The sequence below is a fragment of the Pinus tabuliformis genome, chromosome 7, assembly GCF_031772625.1.
Source record: "Pinus tabuliformis cultivar Carrire ecotype Pingquan chromosome 7, CPIR1, whole genome shotgun sequence".
NCBI classification, from domain to species: Eukaryota; Viridiplantae; Streptophyta; class Pinopsida; order Pinales; family Pinaceae; genus Pinus; species Pinus tabuliformis.
In genome coordinates this window covers 505483555-505505410 of record NC_142293.1, presented here as the reverse complement: position 1 = coordinate 505505410, position 21856 = coordinate 505483555, and the positions used below count along the sequence as shown (strand labels likewise).

General features: G+C 34.7%; 1 pseudogene; it reads left to right on the top strand.

The window, feature by feature from the left end:
* Positions 1-288: 288 nt before the first annotated feature.
* On the top strand, positions 289-4399 carry LOC149248259 (mannan endo-1,4-beta-mannosidase 1-like; annotated as a pseudogene).
* The last annotated feature ends 17457 nt before the right edge of the window (positions 4400-21856 follow it).

Below are 21856 nucleotides of genomic sequence, written 5' to 3'. Positions count from 1 at the left end.
TGCTTAAAATGCTCGTCTATTCTGTATCCATCATCTGTCATTCATACGAGGATTGCATTGCTGAAGCAATAAAACTTCCCTTAAGCTATCGATTGTCTTATCATGAATCATCCATTATCGCTTAACTGTAGTGTAGTTACGTACGCAAATTTGTTTCCCTGGGATGGAGTTCATGGTTAAAAGCTACATAGCCAGATTAAGTAGTTCTGCTTGAGACAGAAATCTGATTAATGAAAAACTCTGCAATAGAAATGGGAAGTAAGAGATTACTCTTCTTTTTTTTCAGTTTTTCTCTTTTCAATTATGTTTCTCCTTGGCTTTTTGGGATCAGTGAATGGATTTCCTTCTTCGCCTAGTTTTGTCAAGACAAATGGGCACAATTTTGTGTTGGGATGGACGCCTGTGTCCGTGAATGGATTCGACTCATATTGGCTGATGTCCCTAGCAGTTGATTAACAAATAGACAAAAGTTACCTCTGCTTTTCAGCAAGCTGAACTCATGGTCTCACTGTCGCTCGTACATGGGCTTTCAATGATGGAAACACATACAAAGCATTGCAGACTTCTCCTGGTGTATATGATGAACAAGTCTTTCGGGTTTGCATGCTCATGATACATACACACTTGTTTAATTTATTTATACCGTGTTTTCTAATTGATGGGCTGCTGATTGAGGATGCATGCTTTCTAGGCCTATCTTTCTTCTTTTCTTAGGAATGAAAACAAAGATATGTTTTGAAACAACTCTTAGCATTATAGAATTCTTAGTTTCTTGTCTGTTATCTCACATTGATGTGGCATATCACTGCTTTAATGATATTCTTTGATACCTCGGCTGCCTTTGTAACTTCTAGCTCGGCCTATTTGATTCTCGCATCCCAATCCGTGAAGAGAATGTCTTTATGAGTTTCCTCAATCTCAGGTAGATTGGCTTTCCTTCAATATTCTGTTTCCTGTCATTCGATGAACTCAGAGATTCAGGTGTTTAAATCGTTAAACTCGGTTAGATTGCCTTATCTGTCAGGTGGTGGCTAGTAGCTAGATAAGGAGTAATATGTAACATCTTTTGGCAGAAATACTCTTGCTGTTTCACCAGAAGGGATTTTAATTTCAGTGCCTCTTTAATAAACTCCTCAATAGTGGGAACATCCTTGTATCTTTCCATGGCTTGTTGCATTTCTCGGTGTTGCATGTTATTGGCCAATATATAGGCTTTATGGCTTATTTTTAGGACCTCCATGTTTTGCTGCAATTGTGTGAGCTGCTCAGTCGCTTGGGTGTTTACGCTTGCTTTTTCTACTTCGAGCTGCTGCTCGAGTTGTGCAATCCTCTCCTCTTTTTCCCTTAACAAAGTAGAGACTTCAATGGCCTTTTCCATGGTGGCCGATGCATATGCTCTTGTGCACTGTAATAGTCTAGTCAAGTTCTCAGCCGGATTGAAAGAAATGTCCTTCCAAACAACATCCATCGGCTCATTTCTAGGTGGGAATTCAGACGTATCTACCCTTTTCTTTTTTCTCTGTCTTCTTACTACAACGTTATGGAAAGGACTATAAAACAACTTTATGGAAAGGACTATAAAACACATAAGTGAAGGTATTTCAGTTACTTTCAAAACAATATCTCATGAGGGCTATACTATAATTCTTATGTTCTTGAATGTTTTCATAGTTTCTTGTCTACTACCTCACATGGATATAACATTTAAGTAGCAATATACTATACTTTTTACGTTTTCATGTTAGTGAATTTCTCCTTCTGCTCGGTACAATAAACAAATTGAATTGTATTTTGGTTGGATCATGTTTAGGTATTAGGTATTAGGTATTCTTATGTTATTGAATTTTTCTTATATTGTTTAAGATAAACTAATTAAATTGCATTTTGTTTGGTTGATTATATGGGGGTTATATTTAATTATTTAAGTAGTAGTTTTATATAAGGGTCTCAACATAAGAAAAGGTGTTGTTTTTTTTAATAAATTATATTTAAAAAATTATTATATCATTTAAAATTATTTAAATAATTAAAAAAAAAAATAAAAATATTTTGTTATTAAAAAATATATTAAAATCTTTAAAATATATATTTTAAAATTATTTTTTTTACCATTTTTATTATATAATATCTAAACTATATTGAAACTTGGTAACTATGCTCGTCAGTATTATGTATGTTACTAAATGAATATGTATTTTTTGTTAATTAGTTTCCACCCCGCATTGTCTTTGATGAGTATAGAGATGCTTATAACATTTTAAAATAGTTTAATGAATTAGTTTGACAAGTGCATAAGCTTCCGTCCTCGAACATAACTTCTGCCACTGTAATTTCCTCTTCTCCCATCTTTTAAATAACATTATCATTGATATTGCAGGGCTTGGATTCTGTGGTCTCTGATCCTTAAACATTATTTTTTAGGATTAATTTTGATTTAAGAATGTAAGTTTATTATTAGTGGTTTTGGATACATGGTTTTGTGTTTTGTAATTTTATGGGAATTGCATTTGGTTAGAATAAAATTTATAAATAAATTTGTCTGTTTCCATTGTAAGTGTGCCAAGCATCAAAGTGTTGGTCGAGCAAGGTCTCCCCTGCCAGTATGAAGGGCAAAAGGTTGAGCAAAGTGGATTCAGTGGTCTCCCATCTCCAAACATAACTTTTATATTTTAGGATTAATTTTGATTTAGGAATGAAAATTTATCCTTAGTGGTTTTGTGTATATGGTTTTGTGACCTGTAATTTTATGTGAATTGTATTTATAAATAGATTTATCTGTTTCCATTGTAAGTGCGCCAAACACCAAAGTGTTGGTTGAGCAGGGTCTCCTAGATAGTGTGAAGGGCAAAGGGTTGAGCAAAGTCTCCCCTCTCAAGGTTGAGCAGTCTGCAGGCTTGGTGTGGTCTTTGGCCGAAATCTAATAAAATTCTGTTAATCTAAAATTTTCCCCAAAATTGAAATTTTCCATAAATAATTCTGGGTGTGAAATTGCTTCTATTTGTGATTAATGTTTATTTTGCCTGGCTTTTAAACATAAAATTACTACTATAATTTCTTAAATGAAATTTATCATCTATACTGCAGGGCTTGGATTTCGTCGTCTCCCAGGCCAAAAGTTATAGCATCAAGCTCATACTGAGCTTCGTAAACAACTACGAAGATTATGGGGGAAGGGCACAATACGTTCAGTGGGGACGCGATGCAGGGCAGAATATGAGGTCCGATGACGATTTCTACACTAATCCCACCGTGAAAGGTTACTACAAGAGCCATGTCAAGACTGTAATAACGAGAGTGAATAGTATCAGTGGAATTGCTTACAAGGATGACCCAACAATATTTTCATGGGAGCTCATCAATGAACCCCGCTGCCAAATTGACCCTTCTGGAAGGACTTTGCAGGTCAAATTATAAATTTATACCTTCACCATATATAAGTCATTAAATGGATTTGGCAGAGTTTCCCACCAGGACTTTGCAGGTCAAATTATAAATTTATACCTTCACCATATATAAGTCATTAAATGGATTTGGCAGAGTTTCCCACCATAATTTTAAGTGTATGACTGCAGGGATGGATAACGGAAATGGCCGCCTACGTGAAATCGATTGATAGCAACCACCTTCTTGAAGTAGGCATGGAAGGATTCTATGGCGAATCGACCCCTGAAAGAAAGCAGTACAATCCAGGCGGTTACGAATATGGAACAGACTTCATTACTAACAATCAAATTCCAGGAATTGATTTTGCAACTGTTCATGCCTATCCAGACCATTGGTAAAGAACCTTCCTATATTGTAAACATGAATAAATGAACTAATTCTCTAATCGATATTTTACTGCAATTATTTGACAAAACTAACGTGCCTCATTGCGATGTTGGCTCAACAGGTTGGCTGGATCAGATGAAAATTCGCAGCTTTCCTTCTTGAACAAATGGATGCAAATCCATTTCTATGATGTGGAAAGAGTGCTGAACAAACCACTGCTGTTTGCTGAATTCGGGAAATCATATAAAGATCCAGGTTATAGCACTGCTCAGAGGGACAGGTTTTATAATACTGTCTATAACAACATTCACAGCGCTGTGAGCAGTGGAAAAGCAGGGGGAGGAGGCCTATTCTGGCAGTTAATGGCAGAAGGGATGGACTCGTTTGCAGATGGGTATGATATTGTCTTGTCCCGAAATCCATCCATAGCAGCTATTATCGCTTATCAGTCCCATAGATTGTCTCTCTTAAACACCACCATGTTTAGGTAAGAGAGCGCAATGCGACACTAGCCAACGGTCCTAATTCAGAGGATCAGCTCTGAAATATATGGCCAGAATAAAAGTCGTTAGGTTTGATTTCGTATTAATCACCTTTTATAAGTTATACGTATTTTCATTTTTTATGGATTAAGTATTTATATTTTCAAATAAATGGTAATGAATGATTTTTCTAAATAATCTTGAATTTATTAAAAAATAATTATTTTATTTTATTATAGAATTTAATTATTTTTCATTTGCTAGTTTGTGTGAGTTTTAAAAAAAAAATTATTTTTATTTTATTATAGAATTTAATTATTGTTGAGTTTAGACTTCTGTGATCCATATTAATTGTAACAACATTTTTGGGTAAAAATTATATAGGAAGTAATCTCCAGGGGTCAAGGCATTTCGAACCAACCAGTGTGGTTCCTCTTCAGGACAAGATGATTATTTATTATTATTATTATTAGTATATTTTTTTGAATAGTTGATTAGAATTCTAATTATTATTATAATATTATAACTTAAATTGATTTTATTTATTAATAAAAAAAATTAGTTAAACTAGCTGTTGTTTTCTAAAGGCTAGTTAGGTGCTCTCTTCATCTATTTATTTCATTGCCTACATTTGATTCATCATCTTGTCTTGAAGATGAATCACACTGGTTGGTTCTAAACACGTAGACGAGATTATCTCCTATGTAATTTTTATAGAAAGATGTTATTACAATTTAATTATTTTTCATTTGTTAATTTCTGTGAGCTTTGAAATAACAAACATAACTAATTTATGGTTTGAGTATTGGGATTTTAGGTAAAAAGTTCCCAATTAGTGACTTTTATATCATGAATTGTCTTAATAGAATCCCATAAGCCTATTATAAAATTTATTATTATGATTTCTTGTCTAAATTTTATTATATTAATATTTTTTATAATTTATTTATTTAAAATTTTTCATTTTTTTTTTTTTTTTTAATAAACTTTTTAATTCTAGTGGTTTGTTAACTAATATTTGTGGTTTGTTAACTAATATTGGTGTTTGCTTTGATTATGTATAATGATAAAAGGGAAAGTTTTTGGGAAAATTGATTTTTCATATTTAAAGAAAGATGAGTATTGTTTAATTATGGTTTTTTTGGTTGGAATCTTATTATATAATTGCGTGCAAGATTGTAATATTTGTTTATTTAAACAATGTTTTTGATAGTATAAATAGATTTAGCACCTTAAAAACTTTTAGAGCATTTGGATTGTGTAAATTAAACAACTCAAACTTGTAATAGTAATAAATCTAAACATCTCTCTAGAGTTATGGAAAAATTTGACAAAAAATTTATTGAAAAAATTCAAAACTTAAAAGTGAGAGTACACTTTTGTGGAAGTATAAAATTAATGTTTTAGATAAAAAAAAAAATTAGAAGTAATAAAAATAATATATAGTTTTATCTATGCACTTAAAACTAAATGTTTTTCAAGAGTATATAATCTTATTACTACATTATATTGATTTTTAGACAATACTAATTTAATTGAAATACTCTTTTAATGTTGGAATAATACCTAAAATTAAAATATGACCTAAAACTACTTTTAATTTTTTGAAAGAACACATTAAAAACATGTTAATAAAATCTCTTAATATAGACTCATATGAAACCAAAGAAATTTTTTCCCATTATTAACTATTATCTACTTATTTCATAGAGCATAGTTTTGGTTGAATAATTATAATTGGTAAATCATGCCACATTCCCCAATAGTATATAATAATACTTTTCTTTATTCTTAATTGAAAATTCATTTGCTCACCATTGAAATGCTTTAACTATCCATAAGAAAATTTTCACTTATATTTGTTTTATATAATAATAATAGTAATCTTATTTTAAGGTCTCTGTTAAGTCATATACTAGTGTATGAGATTCTCTAGTTTGCAGGACAAAGTATATGCTTCAAGCAATGATTTGATTACTAACCTTTACAAAGGTGTGCTAGTTTTTGATGGTCGAATGTTTGGTCCTGGCTAAACTATGAGATTTCGATATATGTGGTTTGCGGTCTATTGCATATATCTGGGGAGGTTGCTAGTTCCTCATCAAAATTATCAAAATTTAGATAGTTTAAAAAAAGTTTACAAAGGTGTGCATACTCTATCCCAATCTATAAGTTCTTATAATGAAGTATCTTTTTTAAAGAAAGAAAAAAAATTAATATTCAAATATTTTATTTAAAGTAGACATTGAAATACTTTTTGTTACATTTTAAAAAAAAATTAAAATAATGTATTAAATTCTTTGTTAAACACTCATATTAAAATACAAAAAATTCTTTATGTAAACTAATACATTTTTAAAGCCCAAAAGACTAAGTCAATTGGTTGAGTCTTCATAGTTAAAGCACCTATTGAAAGGTCATTAGTACAATTCTCTTGACATATAAATTTCACATCTCTCTATATATAAAATATGTTTGTTTTTATTTTGTTATACAACTTGAGTGAGCCTAATGGTTAAGAAACAAGAGGATCTCATACACCAATTTGGTATCTTACTTGGTCGTGACCTTAAAATTATATATAATATATATATATATATATATATATATATATATATATATAAACATAATTACAATATAACCAATTAAATTGAATTGACTTCTTATTTTTATTATTATTATTATTATTTTTATTTTTCTAAACTAAAGTGACATTATATTTTTATCAGTATTATTTGATTTAAATTTTCATAAGATTTTTTTAACCTGAAATAATTTTATATTTAAAATTAATTTAAATTTTCATAACACTTTTTTTAAGCTGAAATAATTTTATATTTAAAATTATAAGCTGAAATATTTATATTTAAAATTAAAATGGATATTAAAATTATTTATAATTAGTATTAATTTTTTTTGTTATTTATATTTTTTAAAAATATTATATATAAATTTACAAATATATTAAAAAAATTACATAACTTTCTTTATAATAAATTATGAAAAAACTTTTTATTAAAATAAATTTTAATAGTTAAAAAATACAATTTATTATTTGTATTCTTATTATATGAAAAAGATTATTCTATATCAATAAATAAATGGTTTTATTAAAATAAAATTTTACATTTAAAAAATACAATTTTCAAAATAATATTATTATTTTAAAAAATAATTTATTTTTTTTTAATTTAATTTTTCTTTTAATAATAATAGGAAAAAGAAATATCTCAATAAGACCCGTAATTATTATCATTGTAATAGAAAGGTATCTGAACACGACCTATGCATTAATTGACATTTCTGAAAATTATTACTTTAAAAAATAATTTATATTTTCTTTTATTTTCTTTTAATAGGAAAAAAAAAATCTCAATACGATCTATAATTATTATTATCATAACAGGAAAACAGAAGGTTATCTGAAAACGACCTGTGCCTTAATTGACATTTCTGAAATCAACTTTTAAAAGTATACATACACATATAACAGAGGTACCTAAGTTGGACGTTAACATTAAAAACAAAGAGTACGGTAGTATTTTTGTATGGTAGTATTTTTATTTATGGCAAAGTTTTTTGAATAGTGTATAGAATATTTAATGGGGTTGGATTGTATATATTTATTATTAAAAATTGGAGTTGTTTTTAGTGTGATTTTTTAGATTTTTTGGTGCATCTAGTGGAAAAATTTGAGGTGAAATCTTGATTTGTGTTATTTAAACTGGTTTTTTTATTGTATATATGCATTCAGCACCCTCAAAAACCCCTAAGACACTTCGATTGTGTAGGGATTACCATCAAACTTGCGATTTCAATAAATTCCTGCGAGATTTTAGAAAAATTAGATTGGAAAAGGCTACAAAAAAAACTTCTAAAAAATCACACTACAAACTACTCGTTAAAAATAAATTTATATGTATTTAAATCTAATCATAAACATATACAACTACACCACATTAAATATCCTTTAAACTAATAAATATTGCTTACCTTTATCTATATCCTCCACTTTAGATGGAAATATTCCTTAAGAGTACCAAAATTTGGTTTAATGTAAAGAATTGGATTAGATTTTGAGAGAAGATATAAATAGTGGTGTCTCTTAAGATTTGAGTGTGAGAAACTTGTAATCTTAAGTCATAGTTTGTGATGAAATAATATATTTGAATATGTATGAATATGTAAGACTAATTAAATTAGATTTTACATTGCGATTTAATCATATATAGAGGGTTTGATTATATTTCTTCAAAGTAAGTGTATATTATAGTTTGGTTTAGTACAACGATATAATATTGAACTTAGAGTCTACAAGGGAAGATGGAAAGAGTGGCGTTTCTTAAAATTTGAGTTTGAGAAGCTTGTCACTTTAACCTATACCTTTGGTGCAAAAATGAATTAGAGAGAGACGCTATGGTTAAAAAGGGAGCTATTGTGGTGCAGGCCAAGGGCTTTTATTAAAATATGTGTTTATGGAAATATAAGTGTGAGCGGCATTGACAAAATTCGACATCAAATCTCAAAAGAGGGAGATCTTGCTAGATCCTTACTATGTGGCACTCCCTTTTTTAATAGAAAGGGTGGAGATTACAAACCAAGGGAAAATATTTTTATAAACTAAAACCGCCATAAATAAGTTCAAGACTTTATTGGCCTATAGGTGTCTCTATTTTGACCCCAGAGGTGGATGAACCACATTGATACTTATTTTCTATAAATTTGGATGTTTGTGATTGAGCATCGAGGGAATATGCTTTGTTTCAATGACATATCCATGGCTGTGGTGATGGGGACCATGAAGTGGTGAATGGAAAATATTTTTTGGAGAAATAAAAAATGAGTTGACCCAGGTGCGAATTTCGAGTGGGAACTTCGGGGTCGCCAACACATGGGAGTGGTCAAGAGGTAACTCGTCAAATGAATTGTGATTTTGAATTAAGGTTGATTATAGATATATACATGGAGGGAGAGACTCTTGGGCTTCATCTCCTATTGTCTCTTCATATTCCATCTCCTTATTTTCTATTTACACTATTTTACACATATTCACCCAATCCCAATGATTAGGTGTCAACATTCCCCCCCTAATCTGAAGGGATGTTGGTGAGCCCAAGCATTGTTCTGAATCTTTTGAACTTTTCTCTTCCAAGCGCTTTAGTGAAGATGTCTGCAATCTGCTCTTTGTGGAAAAATGATGTAGCTGGATTGTCTTGGCTTCAACATGATGTCGAATTAGATGGTATTTTGTATTGATGTGCTTCATTCAATCATGGAACTTTGGGTTCTTGGCCAACTTTATTGTAGAAGTGTTGTCAATCATGAGTGGAGTTGAATGCACTTGTTTCACCAGCAAATCTTCTAGAATTTTCCTGATCCACACAATTTCCTTTGTTGCTTCAGCTGCTGCCACATATTTTGCCTCTATTGTGGAATCTACTGAAAATGATTGTTTACGTGACCTCCAAGAGACAACTCCTGATCCAAGACTCATATCATAACCTGAAGTAGATTCCCCCGATTCTTTATCTTCATCGAAGTCTCAATCAGAGTATCCAATCAAGCTGAAGTCACCCACCTTTGTATTCTTAAATCGAAAGTCTTGAGTTCGCTTCAAGTACTTTAGAGCTCTTTTCGTAGTAGACAAATGTCCCTCACAAGGATTTTGGATAAACCTAGAGAGGATTAGAACAACAAACTAAATGTCTGGTCTGGTAGTAGTCAAGTAGTTCAAACTTCCTACAAGTTGTATATACTTTGTTGCATCCTCAAATTATTTTCCTTCAATGGATGTGAGCTTTAACTTCTGTTCCATTGGAGTAGTCAAAGGATTGCACTCAACCATGCCAAACTTGTTCAACATATCCCCGATGTACTTCTTCTAAGAGAGGAATATAAACTTTAGATGTTGAGCTACTTTAATACCAAGATAATAGTGAACATAGCCCAAGTCTGTCATTTCAAAACCTTTCCTCAATTCATTATTTATGAATGCAATATAGCTCTCGTTATTATCTATCATCAAAAGCTTATCTGCATACACCATAAGATATACAACTTTTTTTCCAACTTTCTTGACTCACAATGTTGCATCATTAAGATCATAATGTTTGAAGTTAAGTTTCAGAAGATGCTTCGTTAACTTCTCGTACTAGGCTTGTGGTGCTTGCTTGAGGCCATACAAGGATTTTACAAGCTTTCATAATTTATGTTCTTGACCCTTCACAACAATTTCTTATGGCTGGGACATAAACACATTCTCTTTCAAATCTCCATTCAAGAAAGCATTTTTTACATCCATTTGATGGACTTTCCAACCATTTTGGGCTGCCAAGGCAAAGAGTGTCCAGATGGTACCCATTTTTCCATGGGGGGGAAATTCTCCTCGTAGTTAACATCTTCCTTTTGTGAAAAACATTTTTCCACAAGCCTAGCTTTGTGCTTGTCAAGTGAGCCATCAACTTTATACTTGTTCTTGTAGAACCACTTGCAACCTATTGGTTTGGTTCCCAATGGAAGATGGACCAACTTCCAAGTGCCATTATTTATCAAGGCATCATACTATTTATGCATTGATTCTTTCCATTCATCATGAGAAGAGGACTATTTGAAGGAAGTTGGTTCAAAAATTGTACACAAATTCAGTTCACAATCATAAGAAACATCCATATCAACAGGTGAATCAGAATCGTCTACATCACATCAATTTTTCCTTGTTGAATTCTTGTTCTTATCTTTCCAACCTCATCAGGATGAACACTTTTAAGAGTCTTTGTCAACCATTTTGGAGGACCTTTCTGAGATGGACCAGGCTGCTTAGTTGACTGAGTTGGGGCTAAATCAAGATTGAGTCTCCCAATTCTGTCAATCACATCACTCAAAGTGTCATCAGTGGTTGGAGCTTCATGTGGGTGAGAGAGTGCTTCAAAAGAAGATTCCATAGATTGATCCAGTATAAGAATCCCCCTTCAAGATGTGGAATCTCATTATCAAATTCTTGAAAGGACTTGACATGTCCGAATCTATCCAAGCGATCAAGTTGTCACTCAACAACATTGTCAGCATTGGAAGATTTAAGAAAGATCACATCTCTAGACACTACAAAATTCTTATTAACTTCATCATAGAGACGATATGCTTTGGAGGTATTTGAATACCCCAGGAAGATACACTTATGACTCCTTGCACCAATTTTTTTTCTTTGTTCCTTAGGTATCAAGGCATAACAAGTGGAACCAAATACCTTGAGATGCTTTACCGAAGGAATGTGGCTATACCACATTTCATAAGGAGTCTAGTTTCTAATAACATTATATGGACACCTATTCTTTACATTCACAACACATAGAACTACATTAACCTAAAACATCAATTTTAAATTCTTGAAAAACATCATGGAACATACCATATTTAAGATTGTCATGTTCATTCTTTCAGCTACTCCATTATGTTGGGGACTATAAGGTACAACTGTTTGATTTTTGATCCCATGTTAGCGAAGATAGTTTTCAAATCCATTTGAAGTGTATTCTTTTCCATTATCAGTGCAAATAGAGCCAATATGAGTTTGCACATAATTTTCAATCCATGCATGAAAGTTCTTGAATGTTTGAAAAACGTCAGATTTGTTCTTCAATAAATAAACCCAATACATTCTGGTGTAGTCATCAATAAATGTCATCATATATTTGTTTCCATTTGCAGAAGGAATGGGCATTGGGCCACATAAGTTTGAATGAATAAGTTCAAGTTTTCTATGTGCTCTAGAATGTGAATCATGAAAATATTGTTTGTTGTGCTTTCCTAAGATACAAGCATCAGATTGCTTAAGTTTCCTAGGAATTGTAGGCAAAGTAGTAACACCACTTTTCTTCAACATAAAAAGGTTGTCATAATTCAAGTGTCCAAATCTAGCATGCCAAAAAATACTTGATGGAAATGTACCTTCTTTTTTTGCTGAAGCAAGTGTCGATCCTTCTCTTGCATTAATTGGAAAAATAGTTTACAATATAAACAATTATCTCCCTGACGCCGAGGAGACAAAAAAACTTAAAAAATCCCTTAGGGCAAGCCATTTAGCTTAACATGGAAAAACATTTAATCCCAAGAAAAAAACCAAAAGAGCCTCTTGGCCTTCTAGAAGCCCATGAAGACTCTCGTCGCCCCACCCTCGGAAGGGCCCATCAATCTGGGCCATTCATTTCGCAATGAAACTGACGACTGAGGTTGACAACACTCCGACAAGACAACCGAAGTATAGCAGAACCAAACCTCCAAGCTGCACGAAAAAACATGACCGTTGATTAACATCTGATGAATCCTACGGTGGAGAATTATATTGCACCGAACAAGTAGACCCCGCGATAGTGTGCGGGGAAGGGCGGTTTCCCAAACCACCTCCCTGCCACGTGTAGGGAGCTGATTGTGATTGCTCCGAAAAAGCAAATACCATTTCCAGTGTGAGAGCGGTGCGATCAGATGAAAACTGCCAGTGAAGCGGTTTATTCCTCCAAACCCCAAAAATCGGAATATCCCTGTTGCCGGGAGAACTGGGACTCCTCCCACGCTTACTTTTTCTCCTTGCCTGAACCTGGAATCTAGAAAGGAAAAGGAACACTCCCTTAAAGAAGGAATTGTGATTACCATTACGCTCACCCTGATGAACTATGATATCCATCTCACTGTCTCCAATTAATCATTTCCTGCCCCGCGAGCCCAATAATCATAAATTTCCTTGTCCTCTGTGGCTCGAGCCTCGTAGATAGCTTTTAGCCTGCAAGGAGGCATCTCCTGCCATTTCATATCTATTCTTCACTTGGAATTAATCACTCCTTGGTTGGCCAGTAGATCTGCAAGTTTATTGGCCTTCCTCCGAACATGATTGAAGCTAACCGTTCGAAGGCATTGGAGATGTTTTTGGATTCTCTGGTACACTTGTATAAGTCTCCATTGTTTTGAGACCCTTTCAGGCGCTGTTCCATAGCTGATTTTCTTAACTGCATTTATAGAAATCTCGGAGTCTGCTTCTATGAGAACATTGGAGCTGTGATTGAGTTTAAGCAGCTCCAGACATTGTTCCAACGCCATTAATTCAGCCATGTTGTTGGTGGCTTTGCCTAAATGGCAGTGGAAAGTGAAAATTATTTTTCCTTCTTCATCTCTTAACACACCTCCATAACCTGCAGTCCCCGGGTTGCTTTTTGAAGCCCCATCAATGTTGCATTTCAGATAACCTTTTGGTGGAGGATGCCAGAATTCCTTTTCCCTTTCCAACACTCTTTCTTTTTTGCTAAGACCCTGGAGGATGATCTCATGCATTCCCAGCTGCTTGAGAGTTCTCAATACGAGCACAGTGGGAGGATTCAAGGGATAACTGTGCACGGTGGTGGAGACAGTCTCCTTAATCTGCTTTAAGATTAATTCCATCAGGCAAAGGGCAGTATTTTTTTCATCCTTGAAAATTCTTTTATTCCTTTCCTTCCAAACATTCCAGATAATGAAGCTTGGTGTCAAGGTCCAGGCCAAATTAAGGATCTCATTCTCTGAAAAGTTTTTTCTCCACTTGTTCAGGGTATTAATGATGCTACCTTTATCTCTGTCTGTCTGTTGAAAAATGATGTTGAAAGAATCCCACAACCAGTTGATATAGGTACAGTTGTTGAGAATATGCTCCATTGTTTCCTCTTGAGCCTCACATAATGGGCATCTAGAGGGTCCCATAACCCCCTCTTCTGAATGTTTTCCCAAGTTAATATTTTCTTGTGATGAACTAACCACATAAACAATTTGATCTTCATCCATCCTTGGTGGCTCCAAAGTTTTTGCCAAGACTTTGCCAAAACACAAGGATCTAGGTTAAGGGTGATTCTTTTTGCTTCATGGATATTAAAGATGCCTTCTTTGTTTTGTCCCCATCTTAACTGATCCTACCCATCTGTGACCAAGATCTTCTTCTGTTCTAAAATTTTCATGAGTTCTTCTGTTTTTTCTTTTATGGGGCCATCCCCTCTGCATTCTATTTTCCTCTAGCTTCTCCATTTCTCAGTGTCATGAGGGAGATTCCAGAAATCCCTGACTTTTATTAGTCCTTGGAAATCAGTTTCCTACTTGATGCTCATAAATTCCTCCCTCAAAAACATTGGCTCTTGTTTCCATTTATCTTCCCAGAAGAGAGATTGTTCTCCAGCTCTGATTACCCAGAAGCTGTTGTTCTGTACTAGGCTTCTGTTATCCTAGGCTTTATTCCAGAGGTGAGAGCCTTTTATGTTCCCTGACATTCTGATGAGATCACTCGTTTGCGAGGAGCTTGCATATTTTTCTTTCCAGGTTTTATCCAATTGCACCCCTAGTTCTTTAACCCATCTCCACCAGAGTTTGGCTCCTAAAACATTACTTAGAATCTCCTGATCGTCTAAGCCTAGGCCTCCATGACTTTTGGGTTTACAGATTTTATCCCAAGAAACAAGGGCCCATTTCTTTCTTGTCTCCTCCTTGCCCCAGAGAAAGTCTCTTTGAATGTTCTTGAGTTGTTGTAAAACCCCTTTGGGAGCTGGAAGGGCTGATAAAAAAAAAATAGGGATGGATTGAAGAACTGCCTTCGTCAAAATCAATCTGTCAGCCAGGTTCAACACTCTAAAAGTCCATATTTTGATCTTGTCTTGCATCTTGTTGAGCACCGGTTCCCAGATACCCTTGCGCATTGGTTTATCCATAAGGAGGATTCCCAAATACTTTGAAGGGAGGACCTCCCTTTGGAAGCCCAGAATTCTAGAGATGTTCCTTTGAATAGAAATGTTAGTGTTAAAGGAAAAAAATTTTGATTTGGAGAGATTGACTTCCATACCTGAAGCTGAGGCAAAGTCATTTGAGATTTTTTTGTACACTGTAGCTTCCTTGACTGTGGGGATACCCTGTAGCATGGTGTCATCCACAAATTGTTGATGAGTCAAGGCTTGGCCGTTCTCTGTTAATTGAAGGCCCTTGATCTTTCCTAAAACTTTAGCAGTTTTAATGGTTCAGCCCAATCCTTCCATCATGAGAATGAAAAGAAAGGGAGAGAGTGGGTCTCCCTGCCTAAGGCCTCTGGAAGGAGTGAAGATCTCCGAGGGTGAGCCATTCACCAGAATTGAAAAGCTGGGTGAAGTAACCATAGCCATAACCCATCTGATCTAGTCATGATCAAACCCAAACGCGGAAAGGACCTTTTTGATGTAAATCCAGTTCACCTTGTCATACGCTTTTGCAATGTCTAATTGCATGATCATACTGGCCTGCTTTTTGCTGGTGAGAGAGTGAACAACCTCGTGGGCCTGAATAATATTATCCAGGATTTGCCTTCCTTCCACATAACCAGACTGTTCCCCAGAAATCAAAGAATGCAGAAGATGTTTGAGTCTGTTGGCGAGGATCTTAGAAATGATTTTGTAAACAACATTGCATAAAGAAATGGGTCTGAAATTATCAGGAGTCAGGGCTGAGTCTTGTTTGGGGATCAGGGAGATGAAAGAGGTGTTGAGGGCTTTCAGAATGGATCTGCTTCTTCTGGAGTCCTCAACCACATCCAAAATATCCTGTTTGACAATATTCTAGCAGGCTTTGGAAAAGTCCATGTTAAAACCATCTGGACCTAGAGCTTTGCCATTCTGCATCTCTTGGATCACCGTACTAACCTTTTCTTCAGTTACTAGTTTGTTCAGGTTAAAGTTATCTTCTCTAGACACCATCCTAGGAATATTCTTTATAATTTCCTTGATGTGTTGGTCTCTGTCTAGATTATTTTCATTTGTGATGCCTCTGAAATGTTGAACCATCATAGCTTTGATATTCTTGTGAGTGGTCTGAAGATCCCCATCTTCATTCAATATTGAGTTGATTCTATTGTGCGTTCTATTGGCTATGGTGGAATGGTGGAAAAATCTAGTGTTCTGTTCACCTTCTTTGAGCCATTGAACTCTCGACTTTTGTCTCCAAAAAATTTCCTCCTGTTTGCATAAATTCTCCTAATCAAGGTTGAGTTTTTCAGCTTGCTCACTTTTGGATTTATCAAAACCTTTTGCGATCATTGTTTGGTTTAGTTCCTGCATTTTGATCTCTATTGATTTTTTGTTTGCAAAAATGTTACCAAAATCCTTCTTGTTCCATTCTTTGAGTTTGATTTTTATGTGCTTTAGCCTTTTATGGAGGAGGAACATTTTGGATCCCTGAATCTGTAGATCTTCAGACCACCATTCTTCAATGTTGCTGGTGAAATCTGGGTGAGAGAGCCAGATATTTTCAAATCTGAAGGGTCTGTTCTTGGGAGCATCAATTCCCTTGATTTCTAATTGGAGTGGCTAGTGATCAGAGCCTCCAAATGGGAGAACACTTGAAGATATTTATGAATTTGTGAGCATCAACTTCTCGGAGATCAAAAATATGTCTAACTTGGAGGCAACCTGTGCATTACCTCCTCTTTTGTTATTCCAAGTAAAAAGATTGTTATGCATTTTAGAGTCAACCATCTTCATGTCTTCTGTGAAAGAATGGAATCCTACTGAATCTCTACTAAGGATTTTGGTGCCTCCTTTTTTTCCGAAACAGATTTAATCATGTTAAAGTCTCCTCCAATGACCCAAGGGATTTCTTTATGTCTGCTTCTGAGCTCTACCAGGGAATTCATAAATCTAAGCTTCTCATTTATTCTCTGAGGACCATAGACATTTGTAACCAGGAAGGTATCAGACATCCCCATTGGCTGAATGATAGCTGATAAGTAATTTCTCGTTGCCTCCACAGCTACTATGATGACTTTTTGGGGGTTCCAAAGAGTAAGAATGCCCCCCGTTGTGTTTTCTGCTTTAACTTCTAGAAACTCAAATTTACTGAGCCATTTGTTATGGATTTGTTTTATTTTCTGAATGGAGCATTTTGTTTCTTGAATGAAGATTATGTCTGGCATTGCTAGTTTCATTCTGTTACTTAGCATTCTTTGTTTTCTTTTACTGCCTAGACCTCTGATATTCCATGATATGAACTTCATAGTTAAATATTTGTAAAGGAGTAACTGGTTAGATCTTTCATCTTACCTGAATCTATCATTAGCTTTCCACACTCCATCAGGAGCTCATTTTGCTTTTTTCTGCCTCTCTTCTTTCCTGGATTTCTGGTGGCTAATCCTGGATTTAATTTCATTGTTTTCACCCCTCTGTGCTCTTGTTTGTGGATGTTTTTACCTTTCTCCAGTCCTTGTTCCTGAGTTTTCCATAAAAGCAACTATTGTATTCTATTGCATTCTTCTTGGGGCAGAGAATCTATTTCTCCTTTGGTTCCTTCAATCAGGAATCCTTCCAGATCCAAGTTTTCCTTGTCGAGGATTTCTTGTAGTTTTTGCTCTTCCAGATCTATTTCACTTTGAGTCATTTCCTGGTCCATTTCCATTTCTGTTTCACTTCTCATTGCTTCTTTTAGAGATTCAATGGCTGGAGAGTGATTTATGTCCTCTTTCTTTTCTTTTTCTTTAGCATCTTCCTCTTGATCTTGATTTTCTCTTGTGATTTCTCCAGGCTCTTCTAGCGCTTTAAACTTATTCTGACTACCTTTTTGCTCCTTAGTATGTTGTTGTTTTGATCCCTTTTTTCCTCCCCTTCCTTTACTGGCCACTTTTTGAAAGCTTTCGGTGTCCTTCGTTGTATTGAGTTTTTCTTTGTTATCTTCTTTGCTAAGAGGGAAGTCTCTTAACAAATGCCCATGTTCGTGGCATCTTCGGCATCTGAAGGGTATATGCTCGTAGTCTACCGCCTGCACCCACTCCTCATCCAAAACTTCAAGGATAACTTCATCCGGAAGTGCTCCTAATAGATCCATTTCCACACAGATTCTAGCAAAGGAGGTATATTTTCCCATTCTTGTGGCTTCATAAGCTTTGACATAGCATCCTAGTTTATTACCAATGGAAGCCAACGATTCAGTTTGCCAATAATCAAGAGGTAGAGAGTAGAGCCTTACCCACACAGGAACCGAAGAGAAAGTCTCCCTCTCTGGGACAAAGTTCATTTTCCAAGGTCTCATATCGAGACCTACTGCAGCCAAAAAATAGGGTCCTCCTTCAAATATTTTGTCTTTATCTTCGATGTTGGAGAACACTACTGTGAAGAATCCTTTTGACCCAAGATGTAGGTCAATTCTTCCTTTGGGCTTCCAATGATACTTGATCCACATCTGTAAAGCCTTTTCAGTGGGCCATAGTCCCATGAATTTACATATGATGGCATAGGTTCCCATATGTTCCCTGTGCTCCTGCAGAGTAGGATCATTTAATATTACTCGGGGAGTGATTTCTGCTTTTGGTTTGCAAGGTCCTTTTAGTTTTTTGTCTCTTGAACCCAAACTTTTGTCTTCTTCCTCTTTGTCCTTTGTGCTGTTGTTTTCTTTTGTTCTGGTCCCATCTGTTTCCTTTTCATTGTCCCTGATTCTGTAGTTCATATCGCTTTTACTGTTTCCAGTTGGTGATTTACTTCCGCTGGCCACTGCATCTTTGTAGGAGGGAGTCGAGCTCCCTCCCCTGCCACTCTCCATTAGAATCGAACTCCGCTCGCTGTGGAACCCTAGTCACCGAATTTCTCTTGTTCCGCCTCCCGCGCCCACCAGTCCTTCGGAAATATACAAGATTCATAAACCATTAACATCCATAATTACCACATGAAAGGAAACATCTGATGGAAATGTACCTTCATCATAATGAGAAATGTATGATAATTTTTGTGCACAAGCAGAGGTACCTTGAAGCTTCAGAATTATTTCTTCTTCTATTCCCGTCATGATAAGTGAGTGATCTGATGCTTTTATTACCTCAACCTTTCCATCAAACATAATAATGGAGTGTCCTTGCTCGTAGATGTGGACCAAAGACAACAAGTTTCTCCTCAGCTCCGGGAGAAATAAAACATCATGCAAAAGAAAGTCTAGAAGGCTAGGTAGTTTGAGCCTGATTGTGCCAAGCCCTGATGGCTTGAGTTTTGACTTGTTTCCAAAGTATACTGCTCCATCAAAATTTTCAATAAATTATTCAAAAAAATCTCTTCTAAAAGTCACGTGGCAAGTTTCTCCCTAATCAAGCAACCAATCATTTTTCCTAGAACCAAGTGTAGCATTAAACAAGTATTCAGTTACTCCAATATTACAATGTGCCACAACATAGTGAGTGGATTTAGGTGCTTTACCTTTCCCTTTGTCATTGGTTTTACCTCTGGCTTCATTTATTTCCTGCTCAATTCAGTCCCAAGGCAACTTACATGTTGATGCATCATGTCCATCTATATTGCAACGTATGCAATGAAGATCAAACTTTTCTCCTTGGAACTGTCTACCCCCTTTGCCTCTAAAATTCCTTCTTCCTCTACTAACTGAAACATTGAATTCATGGTGTAAATTTTTACAAGTTCATGAACGATAATTGTAAATATATTTATTTGACAACATATAATAGGGACAAAATGGTTAGGATATCTAAATTTGAGCATTTCAAATTGTCTAATTATAATTCCTTCATTTTTAAACTAGGTTTCATATATTTACGACAGAGATAACTGCTTCTCCCTAGTGCCTCCCCATTGTTGTATTGGAAACACAACAAACCCAGTTTATTCTATCATAATAGACATGGGGACCCTTTTGGCATTGCATGTAGACTTTGAGTGTGATTTCTTATTTTCAAGTCTAATTTGTTTTTTTATTAACACTTGTTTTATTTTTATAGTTTTCCTAAGTTTTATTAAGTTTGTTTGTTAATAAAATTTGTAAATAAGTTTTTTTTTTAACATCTAAATTAATTAGATTAATGAAAAAATATCCCCCGAGACCAAGATGTGTGCATAGGATTTAAGCCTTAATCATTAAACAAGTGGTTGTTTTTATATAATAAAATATTATATCGGAGCTTTGATATTAGAGGAATTCATTTGAAATCCCCAATATTCAAAGTCTAATCCGTAAAGTGGTTCTTTTCAATAATGAAATGAATATAATAAAGTGGCCATATAATTTCCAGAACTATATAATAAAGAGGTTGTCTAAGTACCCACATTCCATGTAATTGATTCTGCTCTCGCATATCAGAGGTAATTCATATAAGATATTTCCTTTCGAGACACACTTTAAAAACTCCAATATGATTCCTTATCGATATTCTGATATGCCAATCCCTTTGATCTCCGATATTCGATAATCATATCCCTCTGATCTCTAATCTATGATAATCATATCCCTCTGATCTCCAATCTCTGATGATCACATCCCTCCGTTCTTCGATCCCCGATAATCATATCCCTTCGATATCCAATCTCTGATATTCATATCTCTCTAATCACTGATATCCCAACGCATCTCTCCCTCCGACTTCCGATATCTATCAGGCTCTGATAAGTCAGACCGATATGTGTATTAACGATTGTCTAATCAGAATATCGTGTCCACCTGTATATCGTAACTTTTAAATCGTAACAATTGTAAAACCCTTGATATCAAATTTCTGATACAAGACCTATGATATAATGGGTCCACAATAAATTTATTAAAGGGATTTGAATATGATATCGCATCCGCTCCATATCAGAGCTGCCCAATATCACAACTATTTCATTTTGTCTCATTTTAAAAGTTTTGATGAGCTTACCTCCGATACCACTCAGCTCTTGCCATGTATAAGTAAAAGCCACTTAATTAATTTAAAAATGTCTCTTGGCATAAGTATAGTTCAACACATTTTTATAGTTTAATCTATGTTTTCATTATTTTAATAATAAAGCTTTGATCTCCTCTGTGATTTGTGTAACATGACATAATGTCGTGCTCGGTCCATGCTTCTAAAGGCCCCCTGCCATGTGGAAAATATTGTTCGAAATTAACTCAATTGTTGTAATGAACTCCATAACAGGCCATGACCAATAACAACTAATGGATCCTTCAGCCAACAATAGAGTCAATTGGTTCGACTGGTGTAACGATTTCCCAAATTCGGCCTACACTCAACTAAAACAATTTGTTTTCCGCATGCTGAAAAAACCTCCAGATTCGGCTGTTGAGAGTTATAAGGGGGGTTGTTAGCTTTGTAAATCTTGTATAAATACCCCTGAATTCGATCTTGTTGGGGGAGAGGCCGCGATCCACTCCAGGGGGATTCTCTATAGTTATTCGATTTGTGCAATAGCACTACTGTCATGTACAAAAAGGCCGATTATAGATAAAACAGAGGGTTTCTAGATCTGTTCTTATTGCTTAGCACTATTTCAAGCAATGTGATTATGGGTCTGAGCTACTCCAGGACTACATATTTTGTAATAAGATTTGGCATTTTTTAATAAATTTCCATTCTTGTGTACTATTACCGAAATGATGAATTTTCATACGTTTTGTCAAAGTTTTATAATTGGTTTTAATCTACGTTCTAAGTAGTATGTTTCTTTGATCTCTAACACTCTTGTTGAGTCATATTGTGATATGATGCTGAAGTCTCGCAGAAGCTATCTCCAAGTGGTAGAATGAGATTGTAATCATACCTAATTCATTGAATTATACTTGTGGTGAATGATAATTATTTATTATTCATTTACTGGTGTATTTTGCTTTTA